Genomic DNA, 7,887 nt, shown 5'->3' on the forward strand with positions numbered 1-7,887 from the left:
GAGCACAGGCTCCGGACGCGCAGGCTCAGCGGCCATGGCTCACGGGCCCAGCCGCTCCGCGGCATGTGGGATCTTCCCGGACCGGGGCACGAACCCATGTCCCCTGCATCGGCAGGCGGACTCTCAACCACTGCGCCACCAGGGAAGCCCCACAGTTGGTATTTATAAAAAAAATTGATGGCACTTTGATATCTCCCAGTCTCACATAATTTATCTATAATTTAAAATGTAACTGTAAATTTACTTTGTTTAATAGAGGAAGATAGAGTTTGCCCTAACTTTGGCAATTACTTTCCCCCAATAATCTAATTTAGGAGTTGAAGCCAGAGCTATGGCAGTGGTTAGACAAACGTGCCTGCTAGATAATCATTTTAGAAAGAGAGACGAGGCCACTGGTGTGAAGAATTTATTGGCACTAGTCCACCCTATTCCTCTGTGGGTGTATTTCTGGTCTTCATGGTCCCAGATGGTGTTTCTGACTGTGACTGTGATCTCTGAACTGAGGTGTGGCTTTAGTGACCAGTTTCAAACCAACTCTGCAGCCTTTCTGCCCCGTGCAACTTCATCCAGATTTTAAAGTATCATCAACAACAGGAAAACCTTAAGCTCAGTTTTGTTTGAATGGCTAATTCATCTTGGATTTAAAAAAAAAATTTAATTGAAGGATAGTTGATTTACAATATCGTGTTAGTTTCAGGTGTACAGCACAGCGATTCAGTAATATATATATTCTTCAGATTCTCTTCCCTTATAGGTTATCAGAAAATATTAAATATAGTTCCCTGTGCTATACAGTAGATCCTTGTTGGTTATCTATTTTATGTATAGTAGTGTGTATATGTTAATCCCAACCTCCTAGTTTGTCCCTCCCCCCCAACCCCACAAGCATAGTTTCTTGAAGGGAAAGACTAAGGGCTTCTTAGTCTTTACGTGTTTGAGACACACTGTAAAACATTAAGGTTGGTTGAAGGGATTCAAAGATTTGGAACATTAAATAAGTCAGCAAAAATTATGAAGCACACTGACTACAGTAGGGCAGAGTCTCATGCTGTTTGTATAGCCACAGAGTGTCCTTGCTCTAGAGAATGGTTTCTATCGCTTGACTGGGCTCTCTTATACACTCACAGAACAAAGCTCTTTCAGGATCCAGTAGTTTTGTGATCATTTTGGGGACCGGGCTGTAGGTTACACTTTCTTCCTCTCATCTGAAGCCAGTTCTTGCCTCATGAGCCCTTCTGCAAACGGCTCACCTGGTGCCTCTGTCAAGTATAACAATCAGAGCAGTCAATTTAGACCTTGGTTAAAATTTAGTGGCACACCTGTGACAAGGTTGTAATTCTCCACTTTTGCCGTTGCACCTGGCTGGGAACCAGGGCAGGTGCAAGGAAAAGATTGAGGCCCACAGGAGGTGTTGGAAGCTGATCTGGGTCCTAACCACAGCCTCAACACCCTACTCTCTCTACCTGAGTCTCTAAAAATAACAGTGACAGGGCCATGAGTAGGTGGGGCAAATGCGGCGCTCACGTTAGGGTGCAGATTTTAAGGGGGCACCAAAAAAAACTTAATAATCACTATAAATAATATTTTAATGTATTATTTTTAAAAACCAAAATTAATGCAAAAAAATCCATGGTGATCAGAATTTAAATAAAGACAAGGATTGGTAGCTCAAGTTACTAAAGGTTATTTAAGATTATCACTTTGTCAAAAGAAATCGTCAAACATGGCAATTTCCTCAACTGAAAATCAGACAGGCAAAGAGGTAGATTTTGAAAATAGTATTGATGGGCTTGCTTCCTTTAAAGCCAGGAAAATGAAACTATGGGGAAAAAATTTTGGTTTTAGTATAAGTAAAATATTTAAACTTAAAATAATGTTGTACATTTAATATACATATTTTTCATGTTTCCCACATTTTTTCAACTGTCTTAATGATCTGGGGAAAAATTAACCATTAAAAAAATACACAAAAACATGTATATCAGTATTCACATTTCCTTTTGCCTTAGGCTGCAACAGGGACCACATAGTGCTGATAGGATAAAAGTATCTGTTATTTAGGAATGTCTTCAGTGGATTTTTTCTGACACTGTTTGTCATAGGCTAAGTAGGAACATTCCAGAAGCAAGGCTTTCTGACAGATAAGGGGAGAACGCTAATGGTCCAAGGTGCCTGACTAATAAGGCTCCTCACACACTTTCCTTCTCAAAGAGCATCTGGAGCTTCAGGATTTCTGGTTTATCCCATCGCCCACCCCTCCGTCAGCTGCCCTTGGCCTACCACTATTTTAATTTTTTCATTTATTAGTGAATTTCAGTGAAAGCTCATCAATGTTTATGCTCTGCATAGGAAAAATTATCTCTGATTTACCATTTGTTTCAATGATTTCCATTTCTTTTGTGTTACATATGTCAGGATATTTTAGAACAGCAAGAGTTGTCAAAATAAAGGAATGCTTACAGACAAATGGGAGAGCCCCAAATTCCCCAAATACCATCCGTTCTTCAGATCAGATTATACGCTGAGAATTCTAATACTGGAACTGTTTAGCCATTAATGACTTTATGCTGTTTATATAAATCTAACTAATGCCACTAAATATCTTTGCATTTTCTAAACTGTTCCTAGCCCTTGCTTTTGCTTTTAAAAGTCTTTACTTCTCTACTTTATTACCCTTCATTTTTTTTTCCCTCTGTGGCCAAGAATTGCTAATAGATTGCTTCAGGCCTCAGGGCAGTGTCCTGTGCTCAGACCCCGTCAGGACTGCAGCAACAGCCAGGGCGTGTATTGCCACCAAGAGAGCAGATGCATTCTTTGGCTGTGGGAGCAGTTGGTTATTCCCGCTTCATTCTGTCCTGGATGCTATCCATACGTTGTAGGGAGGACACTGTTAAGTTGGGAGCTCACAGAAGAGTGTGGTCAGCCTCTTGGAGTCTGAAGGAAACCTGAAGGAATGTCAGATGCACCTAAGGCTACTGAACCTAGGGGAAGGCTTGGGGGCTGTCTTCATATAATTGAGGGATTTAAGGAATTAGACATATTCTAAATGGCACCCATGAGGGGGTGGATGAGTTCCAGGGAGGCAAACTTTTGGTCAATATCTGGACTTTCCCTCCCTAGGAGATTAGAGCTACCCAAAGGAAGAATGATCTATTTTATAAAGTAATAAAGGCCTATTTCATCTAAGGACCATCTCTCAAGGCCCCCTTTCAACCCAAAAAGTTTCTGGCTACCATGATTCGTGTTTGTCAAGGATAAAGTACCAATGCGGGACACACTGCCATTTGACTACAAGGATACATTCTTTTTAATATTATGAGGTCCCATTACTATTGTTTGAATAGCGCATGTGACTCATGCAACTATTCAAGAGATGCTTTAGAGTCATGTCTTGACCTTTCAGTAGAAGGAAAATGTGAAATTGTCAGTGCAGCATGCCAGATGACATGTTTATAGCACCTTTCCAAAGAGGAGTATATGGATTATTCTGACTACATCAGATAACCATTTTCTATAAAGGCAGTGTGCATTTAAAGGAAACTTAGTGGGACAGTAGCCACCAGGGACCCCATTGTTCTGGAAGGTTATCTCATACAAAATTTTTTCTACTTCCAAATAGGCTATATCCCAAAGGCTGTTCTTTTGTGTGTGTGCTTTTTTATCATCCAGTTTTATTGAGATATAATTGACATACAGTACTGTATAAAGTATACAGAATTATAATTTGACATACATACATCATGAAATGATTACCACAGTAAGCTTAGTGAACATTCATCATCTCATATAGATATAAAATAAAGGAAAAAATTGTTTTCCTTGTGATGAGAATTCTTAGGATTTACTCTCTTTAATATATAACATCTGGCAGTGTTGACTTTCTTACTCATGTTGTACATTACATCCCTAGTGCTTATTTATCCTATAACTGGAAATTTGTATCTTTTGACCACCTTGACCCATCCCCCCTTCCCCCCACTCTGGTAACCATAAATCTGATCTCTTTTTCTCTGTGTTTGTTTGTTGAAGTATGACTGACCTACAGCACCATGTTAGTTCCTGGTACACTGCATAGTGACTTGATATTTCTAGACATTACAAGATGTTCACCACGATAATCTAGTTATGATACGTCACCATATGAAGATACTACACATTATTATTGACTATATTATTTCACCCCCTGACTCCTTCATTTTGTAGCTGGAAGTTTATACCTCTTGATCTCCCTCCTGAAGCCTGTTCTTAAGGATGTTAAGTCTTCAGTCTATTGAATTTTCCAGCGCAGGCGACAGTGTACCTATGACCTCTAACGACCCTCTTGGCTGAGGATGGTGCTGATTCACGTTTGCTATGAAATGTATCTCTGTTGACAAGCCACAGAGGTTTAGAATTGGAAAGTTAGGTAGAAAAAGTTCTGGACAGATTTCAGGCAAGATAAACCAGTGGGAAAGGAAGCAGGGATTAAGGACAAACAGAAATGGAGATTTTGTTCTTTTTCCCTGGCACTTCCTGGCGTGACATTGGTGGACTCCACATCTCTATAAAAGTCCCCTCGGGTGTCTCTTCCACCCCCACATAAGAGGAGAAGGAGGAAAAAATGGTTCCTAAGTCACAAGAGCATTGTATCAAGGCAGAATAAGAGTTCCACCGCAAACCACACACCCAAGGAGGCAATCTACTTCCTGCTCTTTTTCACTCCAAACTGCAAAAAAAAAGCCACCCTGCAGCTGTCTTGCCTTACCCCAGCCAGGATCAGAGTGCCGACAGCTGACACATTGACTGATGTGGATGGATAGGCCCTCTCACTCACTTTTAGGGGAGAAAAGAGTTTACCTTTTAAGCCTTAATGATTTTTGATAATTTCTTCTCAGTTCATCAGCAAGGCACATATATGTCTAAAAACATGATACATCATACATGCTTATAAGATGTAAACTGGAAGTAAGAAACGTCAGGTAAATTACATGAATCGTATTTTTTTTAAGTCTACCTAGTTCTTTCTTTAGACCCCAAACTGTTTGTCAGCCAGTTCTCTTTTAATCTGTGTCTATTCATATAGGCTTTATTTAGTCTAAAGCCAAGTTGAAAAATATATACGGCAGTGTTTACGTTAATATTATGTGAAGAATCTGGTTTTCTCATAGGGACAATTGCTAGGGAATTCAAATTGGTCTCAGATAAAAGAGAAAGAAAACAAAAACAAATTAGTGTTGGAGCTAAAACCTGCCGTTTTTGCTCGCCCCAATTCACTCATCCTGTGTCAGCCATTTTAACAGTAAAGTCAAAGAATCTTTTTATTCAGAGATCTTGGGAAAACCCATCTGCAATATGGCCTAAAGAGATTTTTAACCTTCTAATTTCCTGGGGCTCTCTTATTTAGTCAGTTACATTTTGGGATTCTCACTGGTCATAATCAAAAAAGATGCTGGGAGAAAAGTGGCAAAATGGTGAAGAGCATTAAGGAGTCAGGAGCCCTTGCTGGTTTGTTTCTTTTTTTGTGCAACTGACAAGTTACTTACCTACTGCACCTCAGTTTCCTCATCTGTTAAATTAAAAACAAAACAAAATCCCTGGGGATTTGTAAGGATTAAATAACATAATATATATAAGGCCCCAGCATAGTGCTTGGCACATGGTGCCTGGCATACTCAAAAAGCTGTTATAAAGGAAAAAAAAAGATTTTCCCAAAAGCCAACCACCCCAAAATAAAACACCTCCACTTTATTAGCACAGATACATAGAACTCTATTTCTGAAAGGGATTTCATAGTATCTAGTCTGATGGTTTGCTTTTTTTTTTTTTTTTTTTTTTTTTTTTTACTTAAGCCACGGTGCTTTGAACCAAATATTATGAGGAATCTAACATGTGAAATAAAAGTGGAGCTGGGTCTGGGTGGAGTGGAAAAGTGGACACAGCCCACCATCCCCCTTCCCTTCCCTGGAAGACCCTGAGGCAACTGACACACCTTCCAGAGCAGAGTGAAAACCAAAACTCTTGTCCAACTCCACCTTTTCACCAACAAGGGAATGGCCTAGAAATGTGACGTTGTTTTTCCACTTGTCCAACCAGAGCTATCACCTGCATTCCTATCAGTCTCCGGTACTGCACAACAAGAAAGAACACGTGGGAGTATTTGACCCAACTCTTACAGGTCTAAATATCTAGAGCTTTAGTTCAAGATATGTGAACTTCTTTTCCTATAGCAGATGATAACCTTTGGGTGGCCCATTTCCATTTTCATGTTTATTTTTCAACCGTTTTTCATGCCACTTAAAGCATTTCCTGCGTGGTTCCAGTACCTTCTATCAGCCTTGATGACAAAGAGCAGCTGTGTAGGTTTCCATGAAATTTGACTAGAAACAAATTCACCCTCTCCTGCGCCCTCTACCTTAGCTGCCTGTGGTCTCTTTTGATGCTAAATAAAATGCTATGATTTCTAAACGTTTCACATTCAGGGTACTTTACTTCTACCTCTTGACCAGAGCGTTCTTCAAGCCATATTACTGCAGTACAGAAATGTAAACACGAAGCTGACTCAGTGAAAGTTTGAAGTCAATGTATTTTCTTTCTGAGATAAGGCTATGTTTGTACAAACAACCTCGGACTTTATTTGAAAAGAAAAAAAAACTGCAAGGCAGTTTATGACTGCTGTGCTGTTTCCAAACGTGGCTAGTTTCCTGTTAGGTTATTCATGTGTCCTTATGTTCCTGTGGAAAGCTTAAAGTTATTTTATTTACTTTCAGAAAAGAAGAAAGTTGAGTTGGGGGCTGGGGTATTGCAGGATTCTTTGTTATTATGAGCGTTGACCCAGAGTCCCCTAGCGCTGACCTCTGTTTGCACTGCTTACCCAGGCTTCTCATTACTGTGTTCATGTCCACCTCCTCTGGAGTGGGAACTCCATGAGGGCAGGCCATGTCCTTTAAAGCTCTCTTGAAAGTCTCCCCCATAGCCAACTCATTACCTAGCTCGAGGTTGGCGCTCAAAAAATGTTTTTTGAAAACAGAGATGTTTATGATTATCATTGTTACTCATCTCACATTACTGCAGCTCATTAATAAAAATGACTGAAGGCCAAAAAATACGTTTATTGACTGACCAGGAGACTTCCTAGATGTTAATCAGGCATGTTGAAAACTCCATTTTAAACTCTGGTACTAAAGGAAAATACATAGTGTGATAGTATTCTGCTAGTTTGAAAAAATATATATATAACTGAATGAAAGACAACTATGAGAACAAGCAAAAAGACCCCTTAGAGGAACTACAGCTTTCAGTTTCCAGGCCAACTGAGCTAGACTGGAGACAGAAGGACTTCAGTAACAAATACATGTAAGAATAGTTCATATTTATTGGACACTTACTATATTCCAGGCATAATTCTAAGACCTTTATGCCTCATATCTCATTTAATCCTCACAACAACCCTCTGAGGTTGTCTGTCCCCACTTTACAGATGTGGAAACAGAGGCTTAAATCATTGGCGCATGGTGGTGGTGGGACTGGCCCAGGCAGTGTGGCTCCAGAACCCACTTTACCACTACATGACTGAGTAAATGAAACGCATACAGAAGAAAACAATGCTTTCGTCATCGTAAAACTACAACTGCCCAAAGAGCTCTCATTTCTTCTCAGATGATTTAGCTGAAGACTCTAGGGTCCTATATTTTCTGAGTTTTGGAGAATGGTAGGGAAGACAGATACGAGAAAGCCATCAGAGCGTTAACTGGTTTTCTTCTTGTCCTGCTCTGACAGAATTTTATAAACCACTGGGCTATTTTATTAACAAATTACATTTCATAGGGTGTATTTCTGGACATTTCCCAGATCTTACCCCAATAATTTTCACTACACCAACATGAGGACGTTAAAGGGAAATATTATTCC

General features: G+C 39.8%; 1 protein-coding gene across 1 annotated transcript in view; it reads left to right on the forward strand.

Moving 5' to 3' along the window:
• LNX1 (ligand of numb-protein X 1) overlaps positions 1–7,887 on the forward strand; it is a 146,409-nt gene that overhangs the window by 9,038 nt on the left and 129,484 nt on the right. The window lies entirely within an intron of this gene.

This window comes from Lipotes vexillifer, unplaced genomic scaffold, assembly GCF_000442215.2.
Source record: "Lipotes vexillifer unplaced genomic scaffold, Lipotes_vexillifer_v1.1 scaffold42, whole genome shotgun sequence".
Classification (NCBI taxonomy): domain Eukaryota; kingdom Metazoa; phylum Chordata; class Mammalia; order Artiodactyla; family Lipotidae; genus Lipotes; species Lipotes vexillifer.